This window comes from Dromaius novaehollandiae, chromosome 1 (genome assembly GCF_036370855.1).
Source record: "Dromaius novaehollandiae isolate bDroNov1 chromosome 1, bDroNov1.hap1, whole genome shotgun sequence".
NCBI classification, from domain to species: Eukaryota; Metazoa; Chordata; class Aves; order Casuariiformes; family Dromaiidae; genus Dromaius; species Dromaius novaehollandiae.
In genome coordinates this window covers 113,316,337-113,333,302 of record NC_088098.1, presented here as the reverse complement: position 1 = coordinate 113,333,302, position 16,966 = coordinate 113,316,337, and the positions used below count along the sequence as shown (strand labels likewise).

General features: G+C 35.9%; 1 long non-coding RNA gene across 1 annotated transcript in view; it reads left to right on the top strand.

Annotated features, from left to right (window-relative positions):
- The first annotated feature begins 1,921 nt into the window (after positions 1-1,921).
- The window catches only part of LOC135329342 (uncharacterized), a 30,811-nt gene continuing 15,766 nt past the window's right edge, over positions 1,922-16,966 (top strand). Inside the window, exon 1 of the long non-coding RNA XR_010390750.1 lies at positions 1,922-1,965. This is a non-coding gene — a long non-coding RNA (uncharacterized LOC135329342). The remainder of the gene's footprint in view (positions 1,966-16,966) is intronic.

Genomic DNA, 16,966 nt, shown 5'->3' with positions numbered 1-16,966 from the left:
AAGTATCAATGATAGCACAATAAATGTAGCATTATTTATTTTTAGTATCTTCCAAATTATTTGATGCTTTTTGAGTTCCTATTTATGTAGCCCTCTACATTTTAACATTATTGACTAAGACACAGGTGAAATGTCTTTTATTAATATTCACTTATTAAGATTTTTTTTAAGGATTTAATCTTCTTATGTACAGAATATCCCGAAACTAATCACCTGCGGAGACCTGTTTAATGCCACATGCAAGACTGGGGCCTAGGTTTGTTCAGCAACAGGGAACATAGGAGTTAAGTGTTTTCATTCCAGTTCTTAAAAACAACTGTCTGTAACACGTGACTTGCTGTGAATACCCCGTCTTATATTTTTCCTGGCAGTGTCTAAAAGGGTATGAGTGGATTAATATAAATATTAAAAGTGACCTCTTAAGTTCTGATGGTCTCTCTGGGCTAACAGCATGCCATGTGTTAGCAGGACAATGTCAGAATCCTTCATTGCCCTGGATCTTTCCTTCCTAGACTGTAAGTTCAGTTTGAACATTACAGGTAGATTTTCTTTTCTTTATGGTTTCTTCCCAAAACAAGTAAGTTCAGTGGTATTAGACCAAAACCAGACAAATGCTTAGATGTATATTTTTTTGCTTACTGACTGCAAAAGCCTCCTTGTCCCTGTCCAAGTTGTATACATACTGAAAGGTTCTGATACAAAAAATAAATACATGCTTTTGAGTACTTTTTTCTGTCAATATAGAAGACTTATTCTTTGTTAATAATTAAACTCTTCCTATCTATGTGAGCTCTGACGTTCATATTAAGAGAAACAATTTGTTCATTTAAAAGAAATGTGTGGTTTGAGGGTTTTTTGGTTTTGTTTTTTTCAAAAGTCTGTAATATTTTAAAACATATTCTGTTCCTTTGAGGATTTCTTTTTTACTGTATATATATATATATGTTCTTACTGGGTTTTTTTACTGAAAAATCTTTCCCAGAGTTTAAACTGCAGTGGGAAATATAATCACTTTTGATTTTCCAGGAAGCATAAAACTGAACACCAGTTTACTCTTTAGCGTTGTTTCTTAGCTTGTAAATAAATCTGAAGATATTCTGCATACTATTCTCTCTCTGGATGCATTTTTTGTGCTCTTTCAGTAACGCTATGGATTCAAATCAAAACATCTCTGCAGCCCTAATAGTCAGGTTTTTGTGCTCAGAATGAAATTGTTTTCCCTGGACAATCACCAAAAGATAAGAGCTTTACTTCAGGGTTGCATTGCAAATTGTCTTTGAACTTCTACAGAAAACCAGAAGAAAGAATTTTAGTAGCATTTTATCTCCTCCTCTTTACTATTTTACTTGTTAATTTTCCTTACAATATGTATTCCCCAACTGGGAAGGTTTAGTTACTTGGCTTTCCCTTTTGTGTGGTTGTCTACTTCTGGCTGTTTCATCCTCCAGCAGTCTGTGCAGACACTGAACCATTTCCTCAGAAAAAGAAGGAAAAAAAAATTTGGAAAAGTTGCTAAATAAAGGAAAAGTAAAAAGTTATTTAGCTTTGACATCTGATCCAAAAAGTTCCATACACAGCAAAGACAAGCCAGGGGACTGCATGTTGTGAGAGGGGAAAGAGGCAGAGTACTTTTGCTGCTGTAGGCATCCTACCAACAACCACAGGTGTGCGAACACCTTCTGTAGGTAGCTGGGGTGACACCCGGTAGTCTTAGAGACAAAAATACTGCCATTACTGTTAGTAATTCTCATCCATCTCAGTCTGTTTGGTAACTTGGTCATGATAAAAAAAATGGCAACAGTTCTGTAAATCATTTCTGATGGGAAAAGCTGTGGGGTGGGGCCATGGAAGAAATATGAGCTCCAATTCATGAACTATAGTGTCTCCAGTGGGAGGGACAGGGTAGTGAGAGAGAAGAAAGAAGACTGATCCAAATTACCTGGCACAGGCTGTTTAAAGAACTTGGTAAGTACTCTCTCTCGTTTCCTGTCTTTCCTAACTGTAGGTTATGGTGAAAATTTCCTGAAATATGAATGGTAGAAAGGTGATTAACTCCCACTGGGGGAAAAAAAGAAAAGAAAAAAGGAGGAAAGGTCCTATCTAACATTTGTGCTTTTAAAGCTGTTTCTGTCTCCACTGCCTTCTTTTAAGGTCTGCTCGTTAGTTATTTTGCAGCAATTGCCAATACTTTGTGGCTAATACTTTAACTGACTTGAATTTCCTGTCAGAATTTATTCTGTAGTAGTACTGCCCACTGGTTATTCTGCTATGAGTAGCATGTCTGTGAGAAGAGCATATAGGAAGTTTTTCCAAGACTCCCAGTGTGGAGCTTATTTTCTCAGAGCTGTGAATCTTCAATGGCATCTGGCAGAAAGATGCTATAATTTGGTCCTTCTGAGGTGTGGTACATGAGAGGTAGCAGTCTTGCCTGTTATTTGTTTGCCTTAGACAGGTCCATTAGTTCTTGAAAACTTCTGCCAAGTTAATAAATTGAAAGAAAAATTTGATAATAGCCAGGCAAGGCAATTTATAACATACCAATTTCACAAAGAGCAAAAATCAGACTGCTTCTCACACAATCCATATTCTGTCATAGCTCCTCTGTCAAATTAGCCATAATCAAAGTTCTCTCAGGTCCTGTAGCTGTACTCGTTCTACAGGTTTTTTTAACTTTTGCATTACTGTTGAAGCACAAATGTTTCTTGAAATCCTGTCTCTGTTAAATGTTACTGCAAAATTCCTGTTAATTCACAAAGCCTAGGTGACATCTTTAATGACTTTGGATTAGATACTCTGCAGTGCCTATCATTTGCTAAATGCAGAAGAGAGGTAAGGTAATCAAATGGCGCTGGGTCCTTAGATGCCTGTGGATGTGCCTAGCTACTGCCCACTAGCGACATCTCCACAAATTTCTGTGTCCTTGGAGCTGCATGGGGCCAAAGATGCTGACTGGGTTGTGGAAGTTACTTATTGCCTCCTTGCACTTTCCTAGTGTTTCATGAAAGACAGAGAAGGGAAAGATTTGCTCTTAGAAGGGGATTTTTCCTTCTTTTTTTTCTGTTAGTTTATACTTTTTACTGGAAGAAGCAATAAATAGATTAATTTCACTAATTTTCATCTGCTTGGGACTAGAACTATGCACAAAATCCATGGAAAGGATATATTTTGCACAACTCCTAATTCCATACCTACCAGCCAGCCAGAGATTCGTCTTGCAAGAGTCCTGGCAAGAATCCTCCTACAAGATTCAAGGGCAGTAAGATGGGCTAAAGGTGTTTTACTTATTAACTTTAATGAGCTAAATTTCAAAAGTCTCACTGTAGTTTATACTTCCGTGTGAATTGTGCTATTGATTTCAGAAGGAGCAAGGTCAATATGCTGCTAAAATTATACATGGATGCCTGCCACAGGTGTAAGAGATGCAGCAGAGGAGTTTGGTGTACTGTCCTGTGTTAGGTTGGTATTTGTACTGCCCATGCATTTGAAAAGATCTTTCTACATGAGGCACCCCCCTGAAAAACCTGACTAAAAATGGAAATGTCAGGAAGGCACTTGAGGTAATCATTCATTTCAACATTAGGGATGAGAAAGCTTTATTACAGCACATTCATTGCCTAATCCACTCTATCCTTGTCTGTTTTCTTCCTTTATGTTTTGTTTGTCTTGTTTAGACAATAAAAATGGCAGAGTGTATAATTCTTATATTTGTTCTGTGCCTTCCACTTTGTAAGCATGGCCAGGAATATAAATTAAGATGAAGATTTTTTCCTATAATTTCAATATAATCTTTAAAAACAGGAACTCTCTTAAAATTTCCACTGGAGAGGAATATGGTTTCTTCAATACTATGAACGTATAATAGTACCTCAGTGTTCCTACTGCAGTTACCCATCAATATCAGTCCAGTACACAGAATGACAGCAATATTTTAACTTTGCTTGAGTTCCTACCATAATTGAATTTTAAACTACAAATAGTTTATAAAATTGATCATGTTTAACTGAGAAGGTTTAAATATAAACTGACTTCAGCAGAAGCAGTCTTTAATGAGGTTACTGTCTGCCGTCCTGTAGTAACCATGGTCTGCCTACATTTATGAAGACTGATGCAAATGTTTTCTGTTTTTTTAAGACAACGGAGCATAATTTGAACAGCAGTGCTTATATTTATACTGGTGGTTGAATAGATAAATGTAATGGTTGTTATTTAACTGTAATAACAGTTAAGTAATAATTATTTTTGAAAGTGGAGCTTTTTAGGCTCTGTCAAATGAAACTCTCTGCAATTCAGTCTATACAGTATAAAATAATCCTACTTAGTCATTGCAGCGACTGAACAGAATAATTATTTTGGTAGATAGAATTGGAATAATAACACAAGATGTAAGTAATACTTGGCAAATATTAATGAATCCCATTGACATGCAATTATTGCTCTGACAATTTTTAATTTTTTTTTCCTGAAGAAATTGCTGAGCAGTCTTTTGGAAACATTTACGTGTTGGCATTCATCTTAAACTGTGGATCAGCTACCACAGCAAACAGCTGATAGCTTCACAAGTTTGAGCTTTGATACTAACAATTGGGGTAGTAATAATTAAATGTTATTGGTTGCTGAAGAACCAGATTCTGACTCCTTGATGTAATAACCTAATAAGGTGTGAGAACATCTTGTTCCTTTAAAGGTTTCAGAATCTCACCCCCAGTTAATCAGTGTTTTATATATATAGGCACTTGGCTTAAAGAGAAAACTGTAATCTCAGAGGTTCCCTTATCAATTTATCAACATGAAATGTCTGTGACAGTCTCAGATCTATAATTTTCACAATTTTAAGTCATGTGGCTACCAAAGAAGACACACTTATTGTCTCTTTTTGGTGAATTGACTTGGGCTCTTTCCTGGACCCCATTTAAGAGATCCACAGCTGGAGAACTCGGAACAAAAGAGTCCAGAGCTACTAAATGACATGAAGAATTGTCACCAATGTGACATGAAATGAGGAGAGGAAGTGTCATGAGCAAAAGAAGTGAAGGGGTCAAGGGTGATAAAGTTTGCAAGTTTGTTCAGAAGTGTGTGACTTAATATGACTAAATCACTTCCTATTATCTCTATGAATTAAATATAAAATTAAGTGGCTGGTCATATATCCTTTGCATTTTTTTAAGGTCCTAACTGTAAAGGTAATCTCACACCATCTATCATACAAGTTGTAAGAGCTATGCGTTCTTCCAAAACAGAGCTACAATCAGACTTTCATTTCTTTGTACTAGTATTATAGGCACCTGTGAAGCACCACGCAGACTGATGATATATACCTCTGATCTGAAGTGGCAGAACCATTAAAATCAAAGATATTTTGGGTGATTGCTTCTGCTCTGTAAATTTTCTATGTGTCTGTGTGTGTCTATCTAAGTATGTATATGAGATTTACATATATAATTTGCACTATACAAATCACTATCTTGATAGGTTAAGGCAGTTGAGGAGCTAGATAGCTGAGCTGAGCAAAGTCAACATTTAAAAAAGATTGAACAGTTTCCCAAATGCTTTGCCTCTTGGGCCAGTTTGCACTTACCTCTCTATAGGTAAGAAATGAGAAATGTTGAGGCCAATTTAACACAAAATCCTCCAGATATATCACAATTGCAGAAGCATCTGCGCTAAATAACATAGTGTAAATCCACTGAGAATATCCATAATATTAAATAGGTCTAAAATTTTGCATTTCTCCCTCAGTCCATTGCTGTATAAAAAGCAATACATTAAAAAAATACAAAAGAAATCCTGAAATCCATTAAATTTTGCATTTGTGACCAGAAGGATCAAGGCAGTTCAGTTTCCCATGTAAATAATCTGCATTAAACGAAAATGAATGTTCTTACATTAGTTTTTTAAGGAACATATTTTACAACAGCTGCTGTACAGACATTAGCTGATATATTGTCTTTTTACAGTTATCTCTGTTTTCAAGTTAGGCTTTGAGTAATGAGAAGATAATGGTCATACAAGACAGTACAAGAAAGCTAAATTATCGCTCACTGAAAAGATGCCTAAAAATTCTAAGCGTCTCTGTGTATGAAGAAGTAGTGAATTAACAGATTGTGGAGTGGTATTAGTAGACATTGCTTTGGTGAAGTGGAAAAGATTCTGCCTGTTTCTAGCAACTTTCAGGTCCATTGTATTTAGGAAGGTTGCATAGCGGGGGGGGGGGGGGGGGGGCCTAACAACAACATTATTGAGTGTTATGCTTGGAAAAGGAAGGGCAAGATTTCCCCCACCATCTGGATATGAGAAAATGTTCTGTGGCCTTCTCTGTGCCAATGTGGAAACTTGTTTTATGAGTAGAATAAACCCATCAATTTATGAAACTGATGAAGATAAACCTGATCTGTGCTGTCAGAATTAGTGCCTATGAATCCATGAGGATTTTTTTTCAAAGCTAATAAATTTTTTCTAAGTGTTCTAAAATCCAAAATAATAAACTCTTGTTACATCATGAGAAAAGAAATAAAATATTTGTGTTAGACATAAACCTGTACGTAATATATATGTCCTGAAAGTTCCAGAACAATGGAAAATATGTTCCAGAGATTTATTTTCTAGAAAAAACATGGCTAATGTCCCTGAAAATGTTTTTATGCTGTTTCCCTTTGAATTATATGAGTTCTTTCACTGAAGTGTTTTATACAATAGGAAATTTCTGAAATATTGTCTCAATTTTTTTCTTTTATGAAATATTACTCAAAATATCAGAATTTTCTAAAAGATGGAAATTCTCATTTTTATTATCTCTGCTTGCAGTGGACTGTTAGGTGAGAGAGGTAGTCAAGTTTTTATTTTTATGACAACTGAAAGGACTATTTGGTACAGGTGTCTTTCAAAGAGGAGCTTGATTGGAGTGCACTTATACAGGTGTATGTCATATTATCATCAACAAATGTTTTCAGGAGCCTTGACATTCCTGACCTAAGTGGAGTTTTTTGAGGTTATAGAGAGTAGATCATTAGAGGTAAAAAGATGATATATTTTCACCATCACCAACTCTGCATTACAGAATGCCAAGGACTGGGTATGATAAGAAAGCTAGACTAAGTATAAAGGTGCGTAATAAAAGGCCATAAACAATATAAATAAATGCGTAAATCATATTCTCTTTCCTAAATGTATATGTTTTTTCTGTGTAGTAGCAGGATTCTTGCTGGTTGCAGTTGAGGGTGGATTTTTCGTCAAAAGCAAATTTAACAGAGTAGCGTGTTGAGGACCCGATGTTGTTCCTGGGTCTGCCCTGCTATGAGCGTTTGCCCATGTGTTTTTCTGTTATTGCCTTTCCATTCCCGTTTTCTATTGTTTATTTATAGATTGCAACTTTGTTGGTGCAGAATTCTTTACTTCTCTGTGTTTGTTCATTGCCTATACTCTGTGATCTTTGTCTGGATCCTTAAATGCTTTTCTTACTTGGTAATTATAAGACAATTGTCTAATATCTTCAGTGAACCTCAGTGAATTCTGAATAGTGCATGAAAGCAAAAGGTTTCATATAAACTGCAATTATTGCAGCCAGTAGATGAGATGTTCTTTTACACCAACATATTCTGGTTTCACTCGTAATAATTTTAATGCAGATTAAAATGTAGAATTTAGGAAAACTACTTCTGAACTGGCTTTGGGTCCTACCAGAATGTAATCTCTGATGCTGGTGTCAATGTGACATCATGGATCAGTACAAATTGCAGTTTAAGTGTCTGAAAGAAGCAGCTACTATGAAAGAATTCTTTACAGGCAATTGAACTAAAACAAACAGTGTATTTCAAATTCTAAGCTTTCTGTTTTGGTCAGTGTAATGCTATGAATGCATTTAACAAAACAGTTGCATAAGGTATGAAGTAACACATGGATACATCCCTGCAGCAACGCAGGCAATTACAATTCCTTCATTTCAGATCGACTTTCTGGCTTTGAATATGTTAGCTGTAATTCATCTTTCCACTAAGCTATTGTAGCTTTCCCTTTTTCAATGAGGCAACACTTGATTTCTCTAACTGAAATCAGAATTTGTCTCATTTCTGCAGAGAAATAGGGGCAAAAAGATGCCTGATATTGAAAAAAAACCTGTCTGAGCCTAATGCATTGTTCAAATTGGTTAAGAACACTTCATCCCTGTGAAAATAATTTTCGTGTATTACTGCTAATGTAGCCAAGGTAAGTGCTGTCTTGGGTCACTGACATCTAGTCACCAATCAGTTGTTCTAGTATGAGTTAAAGCTGTGCAAATGCGGCCAGGAAAAAAATTAAAAGAGTGTATAACAATTTTGGAATTTCCTTCTACCTGCTGGGAACATTAAATGCATTATATTGAAATCAACATATGTAAATGTGGATTCTGGAACACATTAGGCTCAGTGAAGTGTGGAGAAATTGTATTCATGTGTGATATGGTTGGAGGGTATTTTTTGTGCATTTCTGATAGCATAACTCAGTGTAGGTTTTCTGGGCACCTGGCTGTAAATAGGACAGGAAGTAAATAACTTGTTCTCATTTGAGTGGTAATTTACGTACGCCTTTATTTCCTGAAATCAGTCTTTAAATTCTGCATGGAAACTAAGTGTAGCAATATCTCAGAAATAGAGTTAGACTAGAACTGAGTTCCAAAATGGAGCTAAGTATAAATGTTATACATTATGGCTGGTGTTTATAAGCCTATTAGAGCAGATAGTTACTCAGCTCACTACCGAAATTCAGGCTTTTGTGGAAGTACTTTCCTATTAGCTTTGAAAAAAATCCTAACTATAGATTTCATCAGTTTTTAGACTGACAACACAGATGTTCAGTTTTTCACAAAGACTTAGTAGCAGAGTAATTTTATCAGTTTTCTTCTGGTAAGATTTCAGAGAATATCAGTACAGGTACAGATAGTGATTTAGAAAATTAACACAAAACTGCATGAATGTTCTGAATGAATGACGCCTTCCATCATGTGCTAATCTATAAAACTTGAAATCTTGCTTAACTGTAGAAATACTGAGAACCTTCCTTAATCTGCAACGAAACTTTGGGCAATTAGTTTGAATTAGCAAGGTTACTCCCTCTATATTAGGTCATTAATGAATTAACATTCCTTTGGACCTTGCCATACAGTTTAAGAAGGACTTTCTCACTGGCTTACTAAAGAAAAATGAGTAAATTGGAACTAATTTTATCTTATCTTTTTAATGGGCACATTGTACCTTTTTGTGACCTGCTACTGTATGTCTTGGGAAACTATTGGGAAACAATACCTTAATTTATAACAGTTTTTATTTTTATGGAATGATTTTGAAAGCATATGAAAATATGGGATCTGGGAGGGCAGCTAGAGGGGGAAAACAAGTTAATTTGTTGAAGCACATTTAAGAAGAAAAAAATTTATAGAAACAGCCAAAATGCATAATTATAGTTTGAGATGAAGAGAAATAGTAGAAAGTAAGTCTGACTCTCTCTCCTCCCTTTGCTTTTCCTTCCTTGTGCCGAGATAGACTCTCCAGTCTCAGCCAGTTTCCCAAAGCCTTAGGAGCAAGGAAGACAAACTGCTTGTCTGAACTGTGTGGTGGAAAAAGATAGCGTAAGTGGCAGTCTTTCCCAGGGTTCAAGAAGGGGTCACTGAGCTGTGGTTACAGATCAAAGCGTTTTGCTAAGACATGGATTTAGAGCTGAGAGACTGCAGTACGGAAGGAATCTGGATTTGCTTTTTGCCTAGAGAAGACCAGAATCTAAGACGAAATGAGACATTTTGGACAGATGCACGAAATCTGTGATTAGTACTGCAGAGGAAGCACTTTTTGCATTCACGACGGAGAAACTGGGACTTTTTCTCTGATGTCCTCTCCGTTGCAGGGGGAGAGGGAGATGACAGCCTTGGATGGCAAGCAGGCAGCTCTGATCTGGGTGAGGGTCGGGCATGGAGGGACAGCGGGCGATGCAGAGCACCCAGCGACTGCAGCTGTGCAGGGAACGATCCCGCCACCAGAGGTGAATGGCGCTGCCCACAGGTTCTGTAATGTTTCATGACTATTGCACTGGTGACAGCAGTCCTGGCTGCTCCCCCTGCTCCTTTTTCAGATATATCTATATTCCAGTGCTTGTGGCTAATGGGGAGCTATAGAGCTACGCCATCCTCATGCCAGTGGCTTCATTTTGTGCTTTAAGTGCTGCCCCAGTTCATGTATATTGCTTATTTTCAGAGTATTATCTGTCTGAATTAAAGTTATTTAAAATAAGTTTAAACCACAAGAGAGATATTTATTGGAGATTTAATTTTACCAAACCGAAGGCTAGGCTCAGTGATTTAACTTTAGAGTAATCACTCCTTTCTAGGAGGATTAAAGTTAATGACTTCATAATAGCTAGATTTTATAATTCACAGATGTAGCTCCCATGCTATTCAGGAAGTCTTACAATAAAAAATCAAGATGATATTAATGATCAAGTAGACTGAACTTTAGCCCAATCCTGCAAGCACTTCATGAAAATAGTTTTCACTCTGATTCTTCTAACTTTAAAGTTAATACCAAGACTCCCACAACTTCATTAGGGACAGGGGTAGGTTTCCTGGTAACCAGGACTACACTGGGACTTTTTTTCGTGCAGAAGGCTGCTAGATCCTGTTGCCTCCACCAGTCCTAAATGCAAACTTGAAACCAGACCTTTTTTTTGACCTTGAAGCAGAAAAACGAAGTAAACAGTTTTAAAATTTGTTGCACTTCTGAGACCTGGAATAAAGTGGTAAGAATAAGCTGTGGAGTTTAGAATGAGATAAACCAGGAGATTTTCTTTTATGGAATATGAATCCTGTCTAAGGAACATATTAAGTCATTCTTAATAAAGGACAGATAAAGCTATTAATTGGGAAAACACAACACAAAGTGTTAGGCTGACATTTTGAATGAAAAGGCACAATTCTGTATTTAAAAGTGCTACCCGCAGTGAGAACTCAGAGTGCTCAGGGTGATGACACAGAGGTGGTGCCATATTCTTAGCTCTCTCTTTAGTGGGAAAGAAACCCAGGGTTTTGAAAAATGTATCTTTGTAACACCTCTGGAGCCCTAAAGAAACGCAAAGGACTGCATTCAGTTTAGTGTGGTACACTACAGACAGCAAGGGTAAGGCGCACTTTTAATTCATGAAAAATACTGTGTAGTTTCTCATACTGCTTAATGCTGTGAAGCAGTCAAGAATATTACAGATAAGATGATAGAAGAAAGGACCAAGTGTTAATGCACAAGAAATTACTTTCTGTATGAGTTCTTATATTGCCTTTAACACTATTAGATCAAAGTATCTTCCAGACATTCGTTAAGCAAATTGCTTAACATAATCATGTGTGGTCTTCATTCTCTCTTGGGCTCTCGTCAGGGGAAGCACTGGTTGTACACGCCATTTCTACCCACCTCTCTTTTTTTTCCCTTTGTGTTAGAAAAGTCCAATTAAAGAAGTCTGTCTCATGTCTGGAATGGAAAAAGAAATGGTCTTTAGTTCATCTGCATATTCCTTTCAGTCAGAAACAGTGGGGAAGGTCTGTCTTCTGCTGTGACCGTTGCTGGGTTGACTTTAAAAAGCTATATTTGTATTTTAACTAGCCATCTGCCTAACTTTCTATTTATGTAACTGAGCTGTATCTTCTTAGTTCTTGTGTACCTTCAGCCTTTAAAAGATATCAGGTATCACTCTCCTTTTCTTTCATACGCAGGACAAAGCAGAGTTTTTTAACACTATCTGTGCATATGTTCATTTTCTAATATATAGGCCTATTAGTGCAGCTAAATCTGGTGCCCCTAGATGACAGGTATTCTAACCAAAGATGAATAACAGAATTATTGCCATTGTATGTAATAAGTATGCATGAAATAGAAGGACTTCTGCTTATTTAATTGTTAACCAACAGCTAATGTGTTTTTTTGTTTTTTTAAACACCTATTACAGTACTACTTGACTTCCTTCTTCTTGACTACAAAAGATGCCATGACACAAACAGGTCATTTTTACTTGTTTATTTTATCTCTCCAAACCAGCAGAACAAAAGGCAAGTTTATCTTTGCAAGAAGTTATTCCTATTGTATTCAGAGTTCAGGTGTTTCTGCAACACTAACCATCAAAACTAACAGTATCATGAGACTCCCTGGTGCTGAGGTGATGATTTTGCTGATTGGAAACTTTCCTGCAACATACCTTGAGGTTGCTTTGGTTGGTGGGAGAGATATTGTTGATACAGATTTATTGGAGGTGCACTACATGAAAACCAGGAGATAGAAGAACCAAAATGAAGTCACAAGACTCAGTCCATTTAGATGATCTTGGCTTTGTCCAAATCCTTCAGATTTATGCCAGAAATGAGACAAGACAGAGGGCTCGTAATTTTAATGGAAAGGTTTTGAAAATTTCCAGGAATGCTCTCCATGAAGATTCTCAGTCAGCTAGCTCCTTCTCATGTAAACATCATAAATATCACTACACATGATAATACGTACAATATATTGTATGAAATGGTAAATTGTTTAATTTTTGATGTGTTTTTTCTTTGCTGTCAAATAATACAAGGACAAAACTATAGTGGCCATTAGAGAACATGGTTAGCATTTCAAATTCAAAAGTTGACTTGTGTTTTTATGTATGCAAACATGTTTTCATGCTTATTCTGAAAGATATTTTAAAAATTCATATAATTTAATCTTCCAAAATAAAATCACCAAAATAGGCACGTCTGAAACATTTTAGCCTACAAAGTGCAATTGCTAAGATCATAGTCTATAACTAAGATTAGGTTTACATATCTGTGGTTATAAGTTGTTGTAACTAGTCTCCATTTAACCTGTAATATATATTCTATTTTACATATGAAATTTATATGCATATTTAATGATGAATCTAAAATAGCACACCACATCTGAACACAGTCATATTTGAACTGATGGTTTATTGCCATTGAATTTATGGTTCATCCTGATCTCTAACAATAAATATGCATAATTTTTGTTTTTATAGTTTCATAGTGAGATGCACAGGCATGTAAAGGTACCTTTTTGTTTCTAGATGTGAGAGATGTATGTCAGTTACGGACACACTATGTATTTCTACCTGTAGTAAAACTATTCATTTTTATATATGTGTATATATATGTATATATGTCTTCACCATGTTGGTAAAAGTGCTTAAAAATAAATTTCTCATTCTTTATTATAATATTAATATTAAGAGCTGCCAGGAATATCTTGGCATGAGCTTCAGTGGTGGTCATTTCCTCAGCATGACACCGTGGTTGCCTATTCATATTTCACTGCAAAATTACCTCTAATGTAGATACAAAGCTATTATATAAACAAACAAGTTGTTGAAAGCCTTATCCACATTTATGCTTCTGAATACAATAGGACATTTTTACAAATAAAAATATATCCATGAAGTTCCATGTCTGACTTCTCTGATAACATGAGCTATTAAAGCCATCTGGCATTATAAATACTAATAAAGGGCATGTGTAAATATGAGTCAAAGACGAGAGTTGTCTGCATTTTTCTTGGTGCATATGTAACATATCAAGTGGGAAAAATGGTTAATGTCCACACTGAAAGAATTACAAATCATTCTGAGTGTGGCTATTCTGGATTCGTTACACTTGGAATCAGTTTAAGGCAAGCACAGATGAATAAAGTAGGTAGCACTGGAGGAAAAAAAGAAAACTCTAGTTATGCTAGTTCTTTGAAGGAAATTCTATAAAAATTTTTAAGAAGGAACGGAAATAAAGTTATATATAACAGCACAAAAAATGATAAAGCTAGATAAATTAGCCACTATAATAGGAAGTATTTTGCCCTTTAATTTCTGGACAACTACAAGGAAATCTGTCTAAGACCAGCCATTAGAAACCATAAGAGAAGCGTGTGCTTTTTACAGTGGAATCCATCAGCTTGTCAGGAATTCACGTAAAATTTTTGGGTCAGCTGCTTTTGAAAAAAAAGAAAAGAAAAATGTTCACCAAAATCAAAAGAGCTGTTTTTTTTTTTTTTTTTTTTTTTTTTTTTTTTAATTTACTAGCAAAGAAATTAGTGTTCATCTCCAAATCAAAACCAGAAGGGCAAAGACAGGTCAGTTTGCACAGATCTAGATGGGCTTGCTTTTTCCAAAAAAGACGATGGAGTGAAAAAAAAAGCAATAATGATCTGAATAAATGTTTTACAGGATAAAGTCCTGAAGCTTAAAATGGAAAGTAAATTGAACAACCTTCCATTAGTTTCCCTTGAAAAGTTTTACATGTAAAATTATTAAGAAATAATGTAGGAAGTTCTGTGCATCTGTTCCCAAAATAGTATCTTCCCACAGTGGACAGATGCACGCAGATTTGTCTTTTACTTTAATCATATCCTGCTGCTTAAATGTTAAAGTCAATTACAAATTTACCATGGTGAAGCTGGCCACGGAAATAAATATAGTAATCCTTTTGATTTTTGTTCCATTTGCTAGTACTTAGAGGAGCTAACTGGTTATGAGGAAATACAATATGTTAAAGTAGATATTTTACTACCTTATAATAAATAGTCAGACTTTACAAAATGATGACACAGTATGACTTCATACTTTTTTTAAAAAAAAGTGGCCTGTTTTTGCTTTGTTTTGATTTGATTTGATTTTAGTGTGAGGTTCTGTTGGCTTCAGCAGTTCCTGAAACATGCACGCGGAAGGTCAACTTTCAGAGGAAAAGTACTGAGTCCTTAGAATACTCTCACAAGGCTTGGAAGATCAGTTCCTAGCTCTGTAGCAGATTTTTCTTGTCACTAGCTGCTTAAGTGCATCTGCAATACAATTCCTCTTGCAATTTCAGACTAGTGGAAAAGGTACCCAAGCTGAGTGTAAATCAATTGGCTAATGTTATCTCCCATCTCAGGTCATATTCATGGCTGATCTTGACCATCATACTTTGTCACTAGGTTGTCTATATCAATCTGTACACAGCAGAATTCTCACACACTGTTTTTATACTGTCCATCTTGCATTTTTTCCTTACTCAAAGTCTTTTCTGTAAAATGAGGATAAAACTTGAACCTCATTCTCTTTACCTCACCCACTGTATGATGGTTGTGTGGCAGGGACTTTGAAACAACTATTTTTTAAAAAAATGGCCAATTCTTATTTTCTTTTGTTTAGTTTTCTGCAATACTAATGACATATCAAGAATATGTTAGAATTACCAGAGAAAAATAGAGAAATAAGTATCAGTATTCCAGAATGCAGGAAAAGTGCTCTGATCTGAAGTCAAAAGTTGAGAGTTGGATCTGTCTTGTTCAGAGAAACTAGCTAATGCCTGCAAATGAGAATAACCCTTATCACTTACATATTGCTTTATAAGCAGTGACAAATTAAAACTTTTCTTTGAGTGGCATGTTTTATCTGTTGCAAATTGTAAAGAGAATTCTACAGCAGCTACACTCGCTGGGAAGCTGCCAGCTTTGCTCTGTACCCTAGAGAGTTGAAAGAGCAAGCAAATGAAGTTGTTCCAGGCTTGATTTGAAGATGAACTATTTATTTAACAGAAATAAGCATTGAAACCCCATTTTCAAGAGCCTATCACTACGTGAATGAAACAAGAATTCAGTGGTAGAACTGCTTTGAGAATCTTAGGATTATGTCACCTACAATTGACAATATTCAATTTTTAATTAGATTCCAATAGAAAACACAGTGAAATCTCCTAACTTATTACTCTGTGTGTGAGAAAGGTCAAAGATGAAAAAGGAGGGATAATGGAGAATCTGAAAATGTTGCATATGCAACATCTGCATATGCAAAAATAAGAGAAGCAATTAAATGCAAAACTTATTAACTTGCTTGGTTAGGAATATTGCTGTCTGTGGAAACACAGCCTTGTAGTCCTCCCTCTGCACTACCTCCCCATGCAAGAGAATGTATTTTAAAGTCTCAGTCCTGACAGCCAAAGCTCTCTTGGGACTGAAGGTAACGAAGAGTAAGAAGGAGAGGGGAAAAAAGAAGGAAGGGTGTAAGAGCTGTGAGACTGCATATCATTCAGAAAAAAAAAGCAAGGAGTTGGAAAACAATTCAGTTGGAAGACAGCTATTTGTAGCAGCAAGATATTTAGCCTAAGGACTTGTTCATTAGAACTACAGCAGCAGCTGAGATAAAAAGAAGAACCAAAAGAAAAGGAAGTTTATGACAATGTCCAGATTATTGATGATAAACTAGATAGGACCCTGGTGGAATGGTAGAAAATTATAAATGGAAGACAGAGCACAGAAGTGGCCTTTTCTTTGAGTGTCTTGCTGAAGTCAGTTCAGATTGACTGCAAAAGATGGCAAATACTCTGGAAAGAATAAGACCAATACAGTGACTCAATTTTAGAAATGAATAGACTGAATCTTTGAAAAGCAGGTGTGGATCAAGGCAAAGGATTTTCTAAAAGGGACTGGGTATAAGAATTATTCATAGGCTGTTTGGACGAGCATCAGAAGATATAGAAGATAATGTTGAATGTTAGGAAGAGGGATAAGAGAAGGAGTAGATGAGGCATTAGCAGAAAGATACAAGCTTCCTTCATGTTTGTCATTTTTTGTTACCTGTGCAGTATTTTATGCCTTTCATGTAGCATCCTAGAATTTCATGAAACAAATAGTTTATGTGCCAAAGACCAGGTTGCTACAAATAAAAACAAAAGGAAAAATGCAAAAATACCCTGAATCTCACTGCCTCTCCCTTGTGCTGAATGCTGTATATAAACGTGTCACTAAGATAAGGGGAAATGGTTTAAGAAAAATGAAATGTGCTTTTGTATTGCACAGTCCTATGCACTAACAGACAGTAAGAAAGAGTGAAGGAGACAGGAGAAAGTTCAGAGTCAAACTGATGTGAGATGATGTACCTGACAAGCACATGTAAGGCTTCTCAAAGTTCCCCAGGGAGTCAGGAAAATCAATGCTCAGGGTTATTT